General features: G+C 49.9%; 1 protein-coding gene across 2 annotated transcripts in view; it reads right to left on the bottom strand.

The window, feature by feature from the left end:
* The window catches only part of cfap99 (cilia and flagella associated protein 99), a 366971-nt gene that overhangs the window by 182313 nt on the left and 164373 nt on the right, over positions 1 to 20285 (bottom strand). The gene's annotated exons all lie outside the window — the stretch shown is intronic.

The following is a 20285-nucleotide window of genomic DNA, read 5'->3' as shown; positions in this document are numbered from 1 at the left end:
ATCCCAGACTGATAAGTGTGTCTAACTACTCATTATATACCATTGCTGTTTTCACACATCAACATTCGAACCAAATGTGTACAGCACCACTCACCTCCCATCATGCCCACTTAAAGCAGCCAATTTCACTCTGTGGATGGAATAGTTAGTGATATTCAGAAATAAGTAAGGATGATTCACAGGGAATTGCTGGGGATATGACAGCATTAATGGTCAGTCTTTATCTGAACGATCTGTGCAAAAATATATTTATAGCTATTGGTTTATTTTTTCAGAAAAATGCGATGCTGAAAAATTGTTTGCCATGATATTAGCATTAAAATGGCAGACAAATTAATTCAAGTGCCAATATCATACGACACAATGCTTTGGAACAACCAGACATGGAGCACAGCACTGCAGTATTAATAAGGACACGGGGAATCCACACCGAGTAAAATAAAGAAATGTAGTTTCATTTACAATACGATATATACACTGGCTGGTAGAACCCTACTGGCTTCCTCTTCTGTTCAGTGCCTTACTGACCGATCTTTTCCACAAAGTTTAATCGAGATCCCCCGCCATTCCGGGGGAGCTCGTACTCCACAAGTACCATGGGGAAGATAATCATTCCCACCACATGGGCCCCTGCGGGCTATTACAACAGTGACCTTGAGTTTAATTTTAATAAGGTTCTGAGCTGCAGATTTGTAATTCAGAGGCCTGCAGGAAAAGATAGGGATCTGGATTCTCCGTTTCAGCGGCTAAGTGCCGAGAATTCATGGACGCTTTACGTTGCCATAATCGACGCCGAACCGTCACCGATTCTGGGACTGGTGAGAGGTTAGCAGCAGCGCCGGGTAAAACTCCTGGCTCCCACGCCGAAAACGGGTGGAGAATGGCCCGGTTCCTGGCCGTGCATGTGCACGCCGACGACCAGCCACGGTCGCGTCGTACAACATGGCGCCATCCGTGCACGGACCCGACCAGCCAGCCATGACCCCACAGGCCACTCCCTGGCCAACCCCTAGCAGTCCTCCCAGCCCTCGCGGAAGCCCCCCAGGCCAGCGGCACGGATCACAGCTGAGTGTGGTGGCGCTGGACACAGTTCGCAGCCGAAACGTCGGTTTCCGACCGCTGAGACCACATGTCATCCGCGAGGTCGGGCACTCGGCCCATCAGGGAGGGAGCTCCATGGGAGGGTCTGCCGATGACGCAGCAAAGCTGTTGCAGCGCCGTGTGATGCGCAACGCGATTACGCCACTTCTGAGGGGGCGGAGCATGGCTGACCGGCACCAAACTGGCACAGCCCCGATTTGGGCGTCGAAATGAATTCTCTGTCCGATCGCCGATTACGATAGCGGAGTCAGACAACGGAGAATCCCGCCATAATGAATTCCAATTGAACTCTTCATGTTCAAAGTTTCTTTCTAAGCTGTTAACCCATCAGTGGACACAAGAATGCTATAAATGGCCCAGATTTGGTGGTAATAATATCATTAAAGCAGCCAGCATTCACTGCTATGATGTACTGAGTAAATCAGCCACAAATTTCAGCACTTGCAAAATCTTTACAAATAAAAATGTTCACCGCTGCCAGACTGCCAACGTGAAGAGGGAACCATGCTGGAATGGGCCGTGACCTCAGTTATGGTCATCGTCCGGCCTTAGCATCTGAGTTGTTTCCCCTGAGAATTCCTGGGCCCACTCACCTCTAGTTCCACTCCCATCAGGCTTTGAAAATTTGGTCCTGTGTTCCTCCAGAAGGATTCTTCAATCTGATTCGTTGAAGATACATGAATTGTTTGCTCCATGATCCCCTATCATGGGCTGAGCAGGGAAATGGACCTCCAGTAACGGTAAATCGGTGCCCAAAAGTCAAAGAAAATTCTGTGGGCAATTATAAGTGCAATGAAAGGCAATGTGGTTGCCTCTTAAATGCCCTTTGAAATGGCCTTCCCAACTCCTGAGTTCAAGGGCAATTGGGGATGGGCAATAAATGCTGGCCCAGCCAGCGATGCCCACATCTCATGAATGAATTTAAAAGTGTGCTGACTGTGACGGGAGGAGTTGGAAAGGCGGGGAGGGGTCATAATATACACCAGCATATCATGGTGCAGACACACACACACACACTGATGGACATGCAGTGGGACCAATCAGCATACAGTGTTGCTCTTATTAGCCTTAGTTTTATTAGCTCTAATTCTGTCACCTTTGCTCACGAGTTGCCAGGTATCTTTCTGATACCGCCATGTGGTTCAAGCTCGAGTTATGATTAATAAGTCAGCACACCGCTTAGTAAGATTGAAACCAACGGTCATTTATTATGTACAGCAATCAATACTTACACAATAATCCTACTATCTATATCAAAACCTACCACTACTGGCCAATACTTAACTTTTGGGGATGGCCCACCAGGTCAGGGAAACAAATGGTTTATCGAATTGGATCTGGCCTGCGGGATTCAAAAGGCTGATACGGGTCGATGGCTAGGAATCTCTATCTGGTAGCGATCGCTGGAGTCAGACTTACTGCTTCTGGTCGATGTTCTTGCGAAGGTTGCGAGCAGGAGAAGAAGGGAGAGAGAGCGAGATCTGAACTTGGCCCCTCAATTTATAGGGCCCAGAGGCTTCCCGCCTCTCGGGGCGGCCCTTGACCCTGAGTCCCAAGTGATTGGACTTGTTCCCAATCACTGGGTTCGATATGCTCCAATAATGGGGCGATTCCTCGATCGGGGGGGTGGTCGTTCACCTGTCTTTGTTTCGGCCACTGCAGGCGCCGAGAGGTCTGGCCCGGCATTCAATTGCTAATATGTTGCAATTGTTCCCGGGGATAGCCGATTAAACTGCAGATGTCTGTGTTGATGTGCTGCTAATAGTCGTAGGTATCGATCTGGGCCGACTTCCCCAGAGCCGAATACGCTACTCTGTCTGCAGCTGTCCGTTTGTGTCCTGTTGGTTGCTTTTCCCATCAGCCTTTTCGGTTAGCCATTTTATATCGGGTTTTGGCCAAATTAGTAGGGAATCAGCCATTTTAGGTGGCTACAGACCCTCCTTGTGATCCTAACGCGAAGCGTGAAGGATCACATAAATTTTGTCCTTTCCATTCCCTGACCGGGGGGGGGACACCTCCTACATGGCCACTACTCTGACCCTAGCTATGTACAAAAATTTACCTAAACAATTCTTGAGGGCGCTATGTCAGGCAGGGGCATGCATCTACAAAATAAAAACGTGGAACCTCTAATTTTACCGAAATACACTCATCAAGCATTGCATCATCCTATCTCTCTAAAACATACAACAACAATCATAACATTCCATATACTCTTTCCTGGCTTGGCAGTCAAGCTCAGGATCATACATTTTTTTGTTCATGACACGTTATGTACATCTTTTATTTACAGAAAAACGCAAGTGCATGTTTTATTATTCTGGTTTCATAGGTCGCGGGGGTCTGGTCATACCCGAATATAGGGGATCGGATCCGATATACCGGGGTTCGAGCACGGTACGCTCTCCTTCTCCATTTGCGGAGGCGCATAGTCTGCACTGCACAGCAGAGTATGGCCAACGCTAACAGTGCTTCAATTACGTACGACAGGGAGTACCAAGTTATGAACTTGGCACACCAGGATAATGCAGCGTGGCTGGTGACTGGGCCCTCGGTACTGCGGGGCAGTGAAACATTAACGGCAGGGGGGTTTGGAGTAATTGGAGGCGCGTTCCCGCGCAACCAAATGTTCATCATGAAAATTTTGATCACGATGAAAGAAGTCCTCATGGCTGTCCTCTTTCTTTTTCTTTCCTCGTGTTCTGTTTTCCTCCGGTCCTGGAGCTTCTGGAGTTCTGTAAAACAAGCATAGTATCTGTAACTACCTTGGTATAATATCCGGTATGTTAGTGTGTCTGTCCTTCTTGGGGCCAATTAAACCCTTATAACTGGTCACTAAATGTGACTCCCCCATTTATTTATTTTTCAAAACAGATGTTAGGACACGGCACACTTCCCAATGGTGGACCAGTGCTAAGTTTATCATCCAAATGTTCCTGGATGTAAATAGCATGAGGCAGCAACCCAAGGGTCGCCTAAATAAATAAAACTGTTTTGAAAGGAAAAGGTCGAATGAGGTGCGTATGGGCCGCGACGGGTAAGATTTGGATGGAGTCCCCGGGTAGGACGGCTACCAATACCGTATGTCCCCTACCCGAGCGTTTTTGACCAGCGGGGGGTTCCCAGGCAGGGCGGGTCTCACGCCGTTTCTCCACTGCCTGAGCAACCGATAGGAACGGGCAAAAATGTAGTCATCATGGTGGGGTTGCTGCTGTGATTCTACCGTCAAATCAGATCGGGCATCTGGCACTTGAACCAGTGCCAGCTGAAAAGCTAGTGCTGTGCTTCTACCCTCGAATGAGAACGGGAGTCTGGTACCCGAACAGGTATCAGCTAAAGTGTCTGCAGACAAGCTAGTTCCGCTGAACAAGCGTCTGGTCTGTTGACCAGGTATCTGTGGACAAGTTGGTACCATTGTGGTATCTGTGGACAAGTTGATACCGCTGAACAAGCGTCTGGCCGCGGTGGGGGTGTTGGAAAGAGCTAAAAAGTTTCAGGTGAATGGGTGTGTGACGGTGAGAAAAATTCTCCTGTCGGACGAACAACACTAAAACAAACATACAAACAACGTAAAACATCCTGCAGGTTCCATCAGGAAGGACAACACTTTTCGCCAAGTGTCTCCTTTAAATCATCATGTGGACACCTCAGTTCTCTGTTGCGAACAGGGTCGGAAAGGGGTTGGCGGATTGGGGGTCTGACTCAAGGTCGTCCCCTTCTCCCGGGTGCCAAATTCTGGAGTGAATTAATGTTGAGAGGGCTGCGTGGTATGAGTTGGGGTTGCTTTCGTCGTTGCGGACGAGTCTGTAGGAGTTGTCGCGGTGCCAATGGCGTTTGTCAAGTTGTGTGGGGACAAAGTCGGGGTCGGCCGTGTGGTTCGGTGGTCGGTGGTGTGGTTTGTTTAAGAAAATGATGAGGAAGTGATCACTGGAGTTGAACTTGGAGTCGCTGGGTGTGGGTCCCGGATAGTAGGGAGGCGTGCTGTGGCTGTCGTCAGAGTCACAGTCGCTGTCTCTGCTGCTGCAGTCTGTGGGCGTTCCGGGGCGGAGTGTAAATTTTGAGGGTGGAGTCGGGGGCGAGTCCGTGTCTGGGCTGGACGTGGTGGGGGTTGGCGTGGTCACGTTGGCTGTGGGCGGGGTTTGGTCTGCTGCGTCAAGCATGATGTGGTGGGCGTGGTTTGACTGTGCTCCATAAGCCTTTAACTGGTTTATGTGAAACCACGCAGTCTTACCATTTTGGTATTTGATTTTGTATACCGATGGGCTTACTTTATCCGTAATGGAGTACGGACCCGAGTATTTCGGAGACAGAAATGTGCTGGGGTTATACACAGACAACATCACTTGTTGTTCTATATTATACTCCGTTGCATGCACTGCCTTATCAAAACAGGCCTTGCTCTGTTTTCTTTTAGTGCCCAATTTAACAGCGGCTGCTAACTGAGCCGTTTTTACATTTACAAGTAATTGTTCAACGGCTTTCTCGTGGGTGAGGGCCGTAACTTCAGGGCTGGTCAGGTCTAAACCCAACAAGTACTCTGTCCCTTTCATGGGGCGTCCGTTCATGAGGGTGTGTGGGGTGTAACCTGTGGAGGTGGAAACAGTGTTATGCTAAAACATCAGCGCAAAGGGTAGGACAGAATACCAAGTGGTGTTGTTCTGCTGGACCATTTTTCTAAGGGTGGTTTTTAGGGTCCGATTCATGCGCTCCACTATACCACTCGACTGTGGGTGGTACGCAATGTGAAATTTTGGGGTTATGCCAAATATCGTGGGGACGTTCTGCATGACCTGTCCCGTAAAGTGAGAACCTTGGTCCGACTCAATACTGCGGGGGAGTCCCCATCTTGTAAAAATGTGGTGGGTTAGGATTTTGGATGTGGTTTTCGCGGTGTTGGTGCGGGCTGGAAATGCTTCCACCCACTTTGTCAAAGTGTCTATGACCACCAGAACATATTTATAGCCATTCCTGCAAGGGGGCAATGGACCTATAAAATCGATCTGGAGGTTAGTCCAGGGGCCGTTAACGGGTCGGGTGTGGCTGAGTTGTGCCTTTTTGGCATATCTATCTGGGTTGTTCTGTGCGCAGATGAGGCAATTCTCAATGTAATGGGATACATCCTCTTTGAGATTTGGCCACCAACAAAGCTGTTTGAGGTGGGCTGCGGTGGGATCGATTCCCTGGTGTCCATGACCGTCATGGAATAAACAGATTAATTGGTTCCGATCTTGCTTCGGAACTACATAAAGGGTGTCTTTCAACACCACACCGTCATGTGTGATTATCATATTTCTGTACCTCTCGTATGAGGCTGGAAACTTCCCTTTCACGATCTCAGTGAGAGTGCTATCCTGCCTCTGGGCCTCTACTAGATCTTCGATCCTAGTCTGCGTGACCTGAACTGCACTCACTGGCGCACTCACTGGGGCGCTTTCGGGGGGCTTCCAAAAATACCCATGCCTGGATCCTGCCTTTGCCAGTGCGTCGGCTTTTACATTTCCAGGGGGGGAGGAACGATGGTGGCTGCGGACCTTTATAATGCCAAAAGTCCTGTCCTTGGCTTTTTTCAGAATATGGCGGAGTAATGGGGCTGAGGGGAGGGGTTTCCCATCCGCGGAAACAAATCCTCTTGTTTCCCAGAGGGGTAGAAATTCGGTGAGGCTGTTGCAAACGTATAGACTGTCTGAATATATGTCTGCTGGGCTGGGGAAGGAATCGGGGTGCTCTATAGTGTAAGTGATGGCCGCAAGCTCTGCTGCCTACGCGCCTAAATGTCCGGGTAATTTTAATGTGATTTCCTCGAGGGCGCGCCCCTGCGCGTCCTCCACATAAATCCCACAACCTGTTATGCGTTGCCCATCCAGGACTGTGGAAGATTCATCCACATAAATCCTAATGGGATCACACGTGTCCGGGTGAGGGGGGGCTTTGAGATGGAGTGGCTAGTTTTCTGGGGGGTGTTTTCGCAATAAAGGGGCCTGTATTATGCTGGGGCGAGATGATTTCACACTCATGGGGGGTTCCGAGGTACTGTAGATTGTCCGCTAAGTATGTGTGTGTGTTGGTCCGTTTGACTGTGATATCCCGTCCTTGTAAGAGAAGGGTCCACCTAGCAGCGCGGATTTGGCTGACGATATCGTCTTTAAGTTGTCCGTCTAGTAAAAGTTGGGTGGGGGTGTGCTCGGTCAAAATGGTGATGGGGTTCAGTCCGGTAATGTATGAAAAGTACTGGACTGCCCAGAAAACTGCGAGCAGGTGCCTCTCGCAGGCTGAAAATCCCTGCTCCACAGCATCTAGAATTCGGGAGGCATAAGCCACGGGTCTTAGCTGGTCATGCTGTTCCTGCAGGAGCACGGCTGAAAGGGTGCGGTCTGTGGTCGCTACCTCTATGGCGTAAGGGGAAAGCGGGTCGGGAACTTGTAGTGCGGGGGCGGCTATGAGCGCCTGTTTTAATGATTTCACAGCATCCGTATGCTGCGGAAGCCATTCCCAGGGGGCTCCTTTCTTTGAGAGCTCTGAGAGGGGCGCTGCCTTGATGGCGAAACCGTCAATGTGGTTTCGGCAGTAGCCAACCAGTCCTAAAAACGACCGGAGGGCTGAAACGTTTTGGGGAAGGGGCAATTTAGCGATCGAGGCAATTCTTTTGTGCTCGATCTCGCGTTTGCCGTGTGTGATGATAGTACCCAAATATACCACCTTTTCTTCCAATATCTGGGCCTTTTTGGGGTTGACTTTACAGCCAATGGAATGTAGCAATTCCAGGAGTTCGGACAGAAGCTCAATGTGCTCTTCCTTAGTGTCTGTCTGCAGTAGTAGATCGTCCACATACTGTACCAGACATTCGGGGCGAGAAATCTTCGCTAGTCCATTTGCCAGCTGTCGGTGGAAAATGGAGGGGGAGTTGTGGAATCCTTGTGGCAAGCATGTCCACGTGTATTGCTGCGCTCGGAAAGTGAAGGCAAATTTGTACTGGCACGCCTTTGCCAATGGAATGGACCAGAATCTATTACTGACGTCCAAAACCGTGAAATATCGGGCATGGAGTCCCTGTTTGAGCATGGTCTCGGGACTTGTTGCAACGGTGGGGGCTGCTACGGGGGTGACTTTATTGAGATCCCGATAATCAATGGTCAAGCGCCATGATCCATCGGGCTTCCTTACTGGCCAAATCGGGGCATTATTAGTTGAGGCTACCGATCTTAAAACGCCCTGCTCTAATAAACTTTCTATAACCTTTAGGATTTCTCCCTCTGCTTCTAGGGGGAATCCGTACTGCTTTTGGGGTCTAGGGTCCGGTCCTGTTATTTGTACGGAACCAGTCATCCGTCCACAGTCATGTTTGTGGGTCGCGAATGCTGCCCTGTTTTTTTTGCCTGACTGCCCTAACCTGTCGGTCCGTGCTGAGGGTGGTGGGGTTGAACCAAAACTCGCCTACTGCGCTAATTTTGTTCATATAGTCCCCTATATTGAGCGTTGCGGGGGCTCTAGCGGATTTCGCCATCTTCCAGACACACTGGTTGACTGGATCGAAAGAGAGGTGGTGGGGATTCATGAAGTCGATCCCCAAAATGTGCTCTGCTGTTGGGGGCAGGTCGACTCAAACTACGGGGTGTTTTGTATTAATGGTTCCGATTTGGATGGGTACAGGGGTTGTGATGTGTCCCTGCTGTGAGTGGCCTGTGAAGCCGCTGAGGGTGATAGTGGCTGTAGTGGGCCACGAGTCCTTACCAAGGGTGGAGGAATTTAAGGTGGTGCGGGACCCTCCTGTCTCCCAGAGAAACTCGATCGGCTGTCCCCTAACTTTCGCTGCGACGGACTTCCGGGTGCGGCGATGACCAGCTAAGTCGCACGTTTCGGCAGCTCCCGGTGGAACGGACTTTTGGGCTCTTAATAGGAGCCCCAACGGCAATTTTAACGGCTAAAAACACTGTGCGGTAAACCAGAAGGGAATCCCCCCTGGATACGGATGGAAAAAGGAGGGGAAAGTGGCCGGATTGCGGTGGATCCCTTAGAACAGCGGCAAGGAAGGCAAGCAAAAACCAAGATGGCGTCGGAAGGTGGCAGTTTAACATGGGGCCCTGAACAACAAGAGTTCTTGAAATGCTGTGTGGAAGAACTCAAAAAGGAAATGAAGAAAGAGCTGTTGGCCCCGATATTACAGGCGATCGAAGGGCTAAAGGATGAGCAAAAGACCCAGGAGCGGGAGCTTCGGGTTGTGAAGGCAAAGGCTGCCGAGAATGAGGACGACATACAGGGCCTGGTGGTGAAGACGGAGATGCACGAGGCACACCATAAACGATGTGTGGAAAGACTGGAGGTGCTGGAGAACAACGCGAGGAGGAATAACTTAAGGATTCTTGGTCTTCCTGAAGGTGCAGAGGGAGCGGACGTCGGGGCATATGTGAGCACGATGCTGCACTCGTTAATGGGAGCGGAGGCCCCGGCGGGTCCGCTGGAGGTGGAGGGAGCATACCGAGTGATGGCGCGAGGACCGAGAGCAGGAGAAATTCCTAGAGCCGTAGTGGTGAGATTCCTCCGTTTTAAGGATAGAGAGATTGTCCTTAGATGGGCAAAGAAAACTCGGAGCAGTAAGTGGGAGAACGCGGTGATCCGCGTATACCAAGACTGGAGTGCGGAGGTGGCGAGAAGGAGGGCGAGCTTTAATCGGGCCAAGGCGGTGCTTCACAAAAAGAAGATAAAATTCGGGATGCTGCAACCGGCAAGACTGTGGGTCACATACCAAGGGAGGCACCACTACTTTGAGACGGCGGATGAGGCGTGGACTTTTATCGTGGAAGAAAAATTGGAATGATCGGGTTATTAAAAAGAATGTTTGAAACAAAGTGGTGGGGCGAGTATGGGGGGCGAAGAGGGGGGTAAAAAGGGGGGAAAGAGAAGTTTTATGTTATTAATCCTGCGATGTGGTAACTTTTCTCTCGTCCACAGGTGGTGGTGGGGGGAGGAAAGGAGGTGGAGGAGATGGGGCGTTGGCCGTTGGAGGCGGGGCCAAGGGGTAAGCGCGGGCTTGGTTCCCGCGCTATGATAATCATGGCGGGAATAGGGAAGCAGGAAGGAGGGGGCGTCGCACGGTGCGAGCCGAGGTCACGGGGGGAAGCCGAGGTCGGCCAGAGTTTGCTGACTTCTGGGAGCAACATGGGGGGTGTAACTACGCTAGTGGGGGATCTAGCAGGGGGGGTGGGAGGGGGGAATTATTGGGTTGCTGCTGCTGGGGAGAGGGGGGAGCTGGTATGGGGTGGGGTGGGCGGGGGGGCACCGCCTGGGGGGGACACAGCTGCGTGGGAACCGGGGGAGGAGCTGGAAAAAGGGGATGGCTAATCGACACGGCTGATCACGTGGAATGTGAGAGGGCTGAACGGGCCGATAAAGAGGGCAAGGGTACTCGCACACCTTAAGAAACTTAAGGCAGACGTGGTTATGTTACAGGAGACGCACTTGAAACTGATAGACCAGGTTAGACTACGCAAAGGATGGGTGGGGCAGGTGTTTCATTCGGGGCTAGATGCGAAAAACAGGTGGGTGGCTATATTAGTGGGGAAGCGGGTAATGTCTGAGGCAAAGACTATAGTGGCGGATAGCGGGGGCAGATACGTGATGGTGAGTGGCAAATTACAGGGGGGAGACGGTGGTTTTGGTAAACGTATATGCCCCGAACTGGGATGATGCCAATTTTATGAGGCGTATGCTAGGACGCATCCCGGACCTAGAGGTGGGAAAGTTGGTAATGGGGGGAGATTTCAATACGGTGTTGGAACCAGGGCTGGACAGGTCGAGGTCCAGGACTGGAAGGAGGCCGGCAGCAGCCAAGGTGCTTAAAGATTTTATGGAGCAGATGGGAGGAGTAGACCCGTGGAGATTTAGCAGACCTAGGAGTAAGGAGTTTTCGTTTTTCTCCTATGTCCACAAAGTCTATTCGCGAATAGACTTTTTCGTTTTGGGAAGGGTGTTGATCCCGAAGGTGAGGGGAACGGAGTATACGGCTATAGCCATTTCGGATCACGCTCCACACTGGGTGGACTTGGAGATAGGGGAGGAAACAGAAGGGCACCCACCCTGGAGAAAGGACATGGGACTAATGGCAGATGAGGGGGTGTGTCTAAGGGTGAGGGGGTGCATTGAAAAGTACTTGGAACTCAATGATAATGGGGAGGTCCAGGTGGGAGTGGTCTGGGAGGCGCTGAAGGCAGTGGTTAGAGGGGAGCTGATATCAATAAGGGCACATAAAGGAAAGCAGGAGAGTAGGGAACGGGAGCGGTTGCTGCAAGAACTTCTGAGGGTGGACAGGCAATATGCGGAGGCACCGGAGGAGGGACTGTACAGGGAAAGGCAAAGGCTACACGTAGAATTTGACTTGCTGACAACGGGTACTGCAGAGGCACAGTGGAGGAAAGCACAGGGTGTACAGTACGAATATGGGGAGAAGGCGAGCAGGTTACTGGCCCACCAATTGAGGAAAAGGGGAGCAGTGAGGGAAATAGGGGGAGTGAGGGATGAGGAAGGAGAGATGGAGCGGGGAGCGGAGAGAGTGAATGGAGTGTTCAAGGCATTTTATAAAAGATTATACGAAGCTCAACCCCCGGATGGGAGGGAGAGAATGATGGGCTTTCTGGACCAGCTGGAATTTCCTAAGGTGGAGGAGCAGGAGAGGGTGGGACTGGGAGCACAGATCGAAATAGAGGAAGTCGTGAAAGGAATTAGGAGCATGCAGGCGGGGAAGGCTCCGGGACCGGATGGATTTCTAGTTGAATTTTATAGGAAATATGTGGACTTGCTCGCCCCGCTACTGATGAGGACCTTTAATGAGGCAAAGGAAAGGGGACAGCTGCCCCCGACTATGTCTGAGGCAACGATATCGCTTCTCCGAAAGAAGGAAAAGGACCCGCTGCAATGCGGGTCCTATAGACCTATTTCCCTCCTAAATGTAGACGCTAAGATTCTGGCCAAGGTAATGGCAATGAGGATAGAGGACTGTGTCCCGGGGGTGGTCCACGAGGACCAAACTGGGTTTGTGAAGGGGAGACAGCTGAATACGAATATACGGAGGCTGCTAGGGGTAATGATGATGCCCCCACCAGAGGGGGAAGCGGAGATAGTGGTGGCGATGGATGCCGAGAAAGCATTTGATAGAGTGGAGTGGGATTATTTGTGGGAGGTGCTGAGGAGATTTGGTTTTGGAGATGAGTATGTTAGATGGGTACAGCTGTTGTATAGGGCCCCGATGGCGAGTGTGGTCACGAATGGACGGGGATCTGCATACTTTCGGCTCCATAAAGGGACAAGGCAGGGATGCCCTCTGCCCCCATTATTGTTTGCACTGTCGATTGAGCCCCTGGCAATAGCATTGAGGGGTTCCAGGAAGTGGAGGGGAGTACTCAGAGGAGGAGAAGAACACCGGGTATCTCTGTATGCGGATGATTTGTTGTTATATGTAGCGGACCCGGCGGAGGGGATGCCAGAGATAATGCGGACACTTCGGGAGTTTGGAGAATTTTCAGGATATAAACTGAACATGGAGAAAAGTGAGTTGTTTGTGGTGCATCCAGGGAAGCAGAGCAGAGAAATAGAGGATTTACCGTTGAGGAAGGTAACGAGGGACTTTCATTACTTGGGGATCCAGATAGCCAAGAATTGGGGTACATTGCATAGGTTAAATTTAACGCGGTTGGTGGAACAAATGGAGGAGGACTTCAAGAGATGGGACATGGTGTTCCTGTCATTGGCAGGGAGGGTGCAGGCAGTTAAAATGGTCGTCCTCCCGAGATTCCTCTTTGTGTTTCAGTGCCTCCCGGTGGTGATCACGAAGGCTTTTTTCAAAAGGATTGAAAAGAGTATCATGAGTTTTGTGTGGGCCGGGAAGACCCCGAGAGTGAGGAAGGGATTTTTACAGTAGGGATAGGGGGGGGCTGGCACTACCGAGCCTAAGTGAGTACTACTGGGCCGCCAATATCTCAATGGTGAGTAAGTGGATGGGAGAAGAGGAGGGTGCGGCGTGGAAGAGACTGGAGAGGGCGTCCTGTAGGGGGACTAGCCTACAAGCTATGGTGACGGCCCCATTGCCGTTCTCACCGAAGAAATACACCACAAGCCCGGTGGTGGCGGCTACTTTGAAAATTTGGGGACAGTGGAGACGGCATAGGGGAAAGACGGGAGCCTTGGTGGGGTCCCCGATAAGAAATAATCATAGGTTTGCCCCGGGGAGAATGGATGGGGGATTTGGAATATGGCAAAGAGCAGGAGTAACACAATTGAAAGATCTGTTTGTGGATGAGAAGTTTGCAAGTCTGGGATTGCTGACCGAGAAATATGGGTTGCCCCAAGGGAATGCATTCCGGTATATGCAACTGAGGCTTTTGCGAGGCAACAGGTGAGGGAATTCCCGCAGCTCCCGACGCAGGAGGTGCAGGACAGAGTGATCTCAAAGACATGGGTGGGGGACGGTAAGGTGTCAGATATATATAGGGAAATGAGGGACGAGGGGGAAATTATGGTAGATGAGCTGAAAGGGAAATGGGAAGAAGAGCTGGGGGAGGAGATTGAGGAGGGGCTGTGGGCGGATGCCCTAAGTAGGGTAAACTCATCGTCCTCGTGTGCCAGGCGAATACAATTTAAGGTGTTACACAGGGCGCATATGACTGGAGCACGGCTCAGTAAATTCTTTGGGGTGGAAGATAGGTGTGCGAGATGCTCAAGAAGCCCAGCAAATCACACCCACATGTTCTGGTCATGTCCGGCACTACAGGGGTTTTGGGTGGGGGTGACAAAGGTGCTTTCGAAAGTAGTGGGGGTCCGGGTCGAACCAAGCTGGGGGTTGGCTATATTTGGGGTTGCAGAAGAGCTGGGAGTGCAGGAGGCGAGAGAGGCTGATGTTTTGGCCTTTGCGTCCCTAGTAGCCCGGCGCAGGATACTGTTGATGTGGAAGGAAGCCAAGCCCCCGGGGGTGGAGACCTGGATAAATGACATGGCAGGGTTTATAAAGCTGGAACGGATTAAGTTCGTCCTAAGGGGATCGGCTCAAGGGTTCACCAGGCGGTGGCAACTGTTCGTCGAATACCTCACAGAAAGATAGAGGGAATGGAAAAGAAGAAGGCAGCAGCAGCAGCCCAGGGGGGCGGGGGGGGGGGGGGGGGGGGGGAGGAACCAGAAGGACTCTCAGGTCCGTTAATTTATATGTATAATATGTATAGGTTGTTGCTATAGTTAATTGTATATTGGACTGTCAAATCATATTTTTGGAGAGTGTTTATCTGAGACAAGGCAGTTGCCATTTAGAGTTAGTTTTCGTTTTTTGTTATATATTATTTATTTTTTGTTTATAAAACAGGCCATTGTTATTTATACTGTTATATTACTGTGTAAAGGATACACAATGTACTGTGATGGTTGGCCAAAAATTTTCAATAAAATATATTTTTTAAAAAACTTTCGCTGCGACTACGGGTCGTCCTGACCTATCCCAAAGGGTATCGCAGACCCAACTGGGGGGAGCCTGTACACCGTCAGTCCGTTCCGGTCAAGTCTGTCTGATCGGACTGGGCGCTAACGCTATGTATGGGCTCTGCCTTTTTCTTATTGAGAGTGCCTGTCTGTTGGGCTCTCTGTGGTTTTTTAGGGGCCTTGCATTCTTGGGCAAAATGTCCCAATTGTCCGCAATTGTCGCATTCTTGCGGTTTTGCTGGGGGGCTGCTCTTTCCCTCGTTTACCCAGGCGGGGTTATGAAGAGTGGTTCTTACTGCCTGCACGTCTGCGGCGGCTTGTTTTTCCTCAGGGGTTCTAGCAGCGGGTTTACTGCGAGCCGACTGTTCCCAAACGCGGGACAATCTTTTGACCACCCACTTCTCATTATGAGCCTCCTCCGAGGGGTCATAATTACTCCAGGCATTTTGTCCTGCTTCCGTGGCATGGGAGATAAGGATGCGGGTCCATTTGGCCATATTGTCTGCGGACAAATGGGCACGGTCTACGCTTCCGAAAACGGCTTCAAAGTGAATCCACAAGCGTCTTGCGACCGCTGTGGGGTGTTCAGACTTTTTCTGTCTGCACTTATTTAGGCCATCTACGGGGTCGCCTCGGTTATACCCGATCGTATCCAGGATCCAAGTATGCATTTCTGCAAGGGTGCCTCCTCCTACATTCTGTGGGTCGGGAAGGGCTGCTGCGACCGATGGGTCTAAGCTGAGGACCGTGAGCTTTACCTGCTCTTTCTCATCCAGGTCGTACAAGGTCGCCTGGTGTTTGACGGTGGCAAAGAAATGGTGTGGGTCTGAAGCGGGCAGGAACGGTGTGATTTTAGCACACGCGTCCTGTAGTTGGGTCACTGTGAGGGGGGTGGAATATAAGACTTCTGCCTCGTCTGCTCATGCTGTGCGGTGGGTTGTTACAGGGTTCATGGGAGCCTGTATTACCTGCTGTGTGGGGGGTGGGGGTGCTTTCCTCCTTTGGGGCTTTCCCTGCGCACATGTTCCCTGAACATATCTCTGCGCTGTCTCCTGCAATTCTTCCCAATCAGGGCCGTCTTCCTGTTCTAAACTTTCCCCAAAGGTGTCTTGGAATCCCTTTTGGACAGAAAGCATTGATTGCAGGTCTGCAATTTGCTTTCGGCACTTTGCGTGGTCTAAGGTACTCTGCCTTTGTTCCGTGGTTGCAGCGTGGAGCGCTCTCAAGGCTGCCTTGAGATCACTACATTGCTTCTGTAGCGTCTCCACCTGCTTCTCTGTCTCTTTCTTAACCAGGACTGCACGCTGCGTGTCCTGATAAGCCTTCTCATACAGGGATTGAAAACTGCTTAAATGCGCCAGACAAGACTGGTGACCCCGTTTGGCGTCAGCCACCTCTTCGTCCTTGGCCTCTAACTGCCTTTTCAATTCCAGGTTCTCTTTTTCCATCTCGCATACATCAATTTTACTCATTCGATGTATGCCTTCTATTTCTTTTCGGAGCGTCCTGACGACCTCCTCTGTGCCTCACAATTGTGCCATACAGGACACGATTGCCATCGGCTTGCGCGCTTTTGCTAAGCTTTTCTTATGAATTTCACTCATGTTCTCCCTCCAAGTATGCCCTATACTTCCGGGACCTGAGTCGTCATTATTACAGTAACCGCTCCACACGGGCCATCCTTTGCCCTGTGGAAATTTCCGAATTTCCACTTCCCAAATGGGACACTGTCCCACTTTAATGCTGCTGATTGGTGCAACCCCAAATTCTTCGGGGTTCATGAGGCGTTGCATTGCCTGCATGGCTATCTCTCTTATCTGCTTGCTACGTTCAAATTTGGAACAGGGGGGCTAAGGTGGTGTCGTAGATGCGGGTACGGCTCGCGCTAATTTTTGAAAATACCAACTTCCGACAGTTTTGACGCAACAAAATCTATCAGTTTTACCTTATAACCCTGTTAGTTACGCATGCATACACACACTTCCGAATTGTGAATTATTAACCAGAACCGCTTGAACACTTGTGGGTTTTTTTTTGGTTTCCAATTGGATTCTATTCAAATTTCTGGGGTTCTCCCGGAGTGGTTTTCCACTTCTATGTCGGGTCCCGGCGGAGTCGCCAATTATGTTGCTCTTTTTAGCCTTAGTTTTATTAGCTCTGATTATGTCACCTTTGCTCACGAGTCGCCAGGTATCTTTCTGATACCGCCACGTGGTTCAAGCTTGAGTTATGATTAATAAGTCAGCACACCGCTTAGTAAGATTGAAACCAACGGTCATTTATTATGTACAGCAATCAATACTTACACAATAATCCTTCTATCTGTATCAAAACCTACCACTACTGGCCAATACTTAACTTTTGGGGATGGCCCACCAGGTCAGGGAAACAAATGGTTTATCGAATTGGATGTGGCCTGTGGGATTCAAAAGGCTGATACGGGTCGATGGCTAGGAATCTGTATCGGGTAGCGATCGCTGGAGTCAGACTTACTGTTTCTGGTCGATGTTCTTGCGAAGGTTGCGAGCAGGAGAAGAAGGGAGAGAGAGCGAGATCTGAACTTGGCCCCTCAATTTATAGGGCCTGGGGTTTCCCGCCTCTCGGGGCGGCCCTTGACCCTGAGTCCCAAGTGATTGGACTTGTTCCCAATCACTGGGTTTGATTTGCTCCAATAATGGGGCGATTCCTTGATCGGGGGGGTGGTCGTTCACCTGTCTTTGTTTCGGCCACTGCAGGCGCCGAGAGGTCTAGCCCGGCATTCAATTGCTAATATGTTGCAATTGTTCCCGGGGATAGCCGATTAAACTGCAGATGTCTGTGTTGATGTGCTGCTAATAGTCGTAGGTATCGATCTGGGCCGACTTCCCCAGAGCCGAATACGCTATCCTGTCTGCAGCTGTCCGTTTGTGGCCTGTTGGCTGCTTTTCCCATCAGCCTTTTCGGTTAGCCATTTTATATCGGGTTTTGGCCAAATTAATAGGGAATCAGCCATTTTAGGTGGCTACAACAGAACACTGCAGCCAATCACCAGTGAGAGCACACGCACTATAAAGACAGGGGACAGGAGAGTTCAAGCTCATTCTAGTAGCAGCCAGCTCGGAGCACAGAGCTCACAGCCTGCAACACAGACATTCACCATGTGCTGAGTGCATCACCTGGTTAGGACTAGGCAAGGGTCAAAAGTTAAAGCTGGTATTGCATTTACCTACAGTTCAAGTATGTTAATATAGTTAACCTTATAATAAAATAGAGTTGCACCACTTCCAGTGTTGGTGACCTGTTTGTGATCCAGAACACCCAACACATCAGGGGGGTGTTTACAACTCTTGGGTATCATGTACGGTACTCTGTCAGAGGTTGGATGGCGTTGAGCCTGGTGGTGGTGGTGGTGGCGGTGGTGGGGGGGGGGAAACTCTATAGGGTAATGGTGACCATGTGCGGTCCTGGACTCGTTTTTCTTTTTCTCCTTCGTTTTTTGATTCCACCGTGGGAGGGTTTGTTTTATTGGATGCATATATTGACAGGTGGGCCGTTGTTTGAGGTCGTGGGAGGATGGGATCGTTGTTTGTGTTAAGGGGATTGATTTTGTATTTGTTACCGTTTACTGTCTGTGGGTGGGGTGTAAATTCTGAAGGAAAATGTGTAAATGGAGAATAAAAACATTTTTAAAAAAAGACATATTACACACTTTCCTTGTGTATCAAGTGAGAGCTATCCTTTATTTGCTGAACCATAATGTATCTCACAGTGTTTCTGTTTCCCCGTTTAATGTATTAGATCTTTAAAGTGTTGATCCTTTGGTTCCCCTGATGGCTTTGTTGGGTTGAAATGGTAAATCACTGAGTGTCTTTGAAACAGAGATAGATAGGTTTTTCATCAATAAGGGGATCAGGGGTTATGGGGAGAAGGCAGGAGAATGGGGATGATAAAAATATCAGCCCTGATTGAATGGCGGAGCAGACTCAATGGGCCGAGTGGCCTAATTCTGCACCTATGTCTTATGCTCTTAAATGCCTTTTCCAGTACAAAGCATTGCAATCTGGTGGGGGGGGCAATCACCTGAGCAATTACAAGTTCACGGGATCCATTTTTTAGACATCACGGTGTTAGCCCTCTGGAATACTTAATTAGGAGCTGAATGTATTTTGAAGAATCACTTCCAGAAATCAGTTCCCTTTGAGCATAACAGTCTTTGGGTCTAAAGATTTCCAAGGTCCCATGATGAACAACGAGAACTGTTGCAATTGTTTTCCCACCCTGCGGAGCAGGAGTGCTCCCCCATATTCACAGGAGTGACAATTGTCCCCCTCCCCATTCCTCACTTCTACACCCCCTCCTAGGCCTTACCTGAGGGTCACTAGTAGCCTATGGGGTGAGCTACCTGTGGAAATGTGACCGGCACGGCAGCTTTTCCCAAGTTGGCTGATGAGGCTGGAAGATCCATTTACAGTGATCTTCAACTCTCCAGATTCAGGTGTCCATTAATTGGCTCTGAAAACAGGCTCAGCTGAATCTATTTGAAGAATAGCTTGAACCATTGAAACAAGGAACATTAAACAAGGGGTTTAGATATTTCAGTCAGCTCAGGGAAGGTGGTAAAAGAGGGGGAGGGGTGGCATTGTTAGTCAAGGACAGTATTACGGTGGCAGAAAGGACGTTTGATGAGGACTTGTCTACTGAGGAAGTATGGGCTGAGGTTAGAAACAGAAAAGGAGAGGCCACCCTGTTGGGAGTTTTCTATAGGCCTCCAAAAGGTTCCAGAGATGTAGAGGAAAGGATTGCAAAGGTGATTCTGGATAGGAGCGAAAGTAACAGGGTAGTTGTTATGGGGGACTTTAACTTTCCAAATATTGACTGGAAACGCTATAGTTCAAGTACTTTAGATGGGTCCGTTTTTGTCCAATGTGTGCAGGAGGGTTTCCTGACACAGTATGTAGATAGGCCAACGAGAGGCGAGGCCACATTGGATTTGGTACTGGGTAATGAACCAGGACAGGTATTAGATTTGGAGGTAGGTGAGCACTTTGGTGATAGTGACCACAATTCGATTACGTTTACTATAGCGATGGAAAGGGATAGGTATATACCACAGGGCAAGAGTTATAGCTGGGGGAAAGGCAATTATGATGCGATGAGGCAAGAACTAGGATGCATAGGATGGGGAAAGAAACTGCAGGGGATGGGCACAATGGAAATGTGGAGCTTGTTCAAGGAACAGCTACTGCGTGTCCTTGATAAGTATGTACCTGTCAGGCAGGGAGGAAATGGTCGAGCGAGGGAACCGTGGTTTATTAAAGTAGTTGAATCACTTGTCAAGAGGAAGAAGGGGGCTTATGTAAAGATGAGACATGAAGGTTCAGTTAGGGCGCTCAAGAGTTACAAGTTAGCTAGGAAGGACCTAAAGAGAGAGCTAAGAAGAGCCAGGAAGGGACATGAGAAGTCTTTGGCAGGTAGGATCAAGGATAATCCTGAAGCTTTCTATAGGTATGTCAGGAATAAAAGAATGACTAGGGTAAGAGTAGGGCCAGTCAAGGACAGTAGTGGGAAGTTGTGCGTGGAGTCCGAGGAGATAGGAGAGGTGCTAAATGAATATTTTTCGTCAGTATGGAGTTTAATGCAGAAAAGTGTGAGGTGATTCATTGTGGAAGGAGTAACAGGAATACAGAGTACTGGGCTAATGGTAAGATTCTTGGTAGTGTGGATGAGCAGAGAGATCTCGGTGTCCATGTACA

This window comes from Scyliorhinus torazame, chromosome 9 (assembly GCF_047496885.1).
Source record: "Scyliorhinus torazame isolate Kashiwa2021f chromosome 9, sScyTor2.1, whole genome shotgun sequence".
Lineage (NCBI taxonomy): Eukaryota > Metazoa > Chordata > Chondrichthyes > Carcharhiniformes > Scyliorhinidae > Scyliorhinus > Scyliorhinus torazame.
The sequence above is the reverse complement of the archived record's forward strand: the minus strand, read 5'-3'. Positions and strand labels throughout refer to the sequence as shown.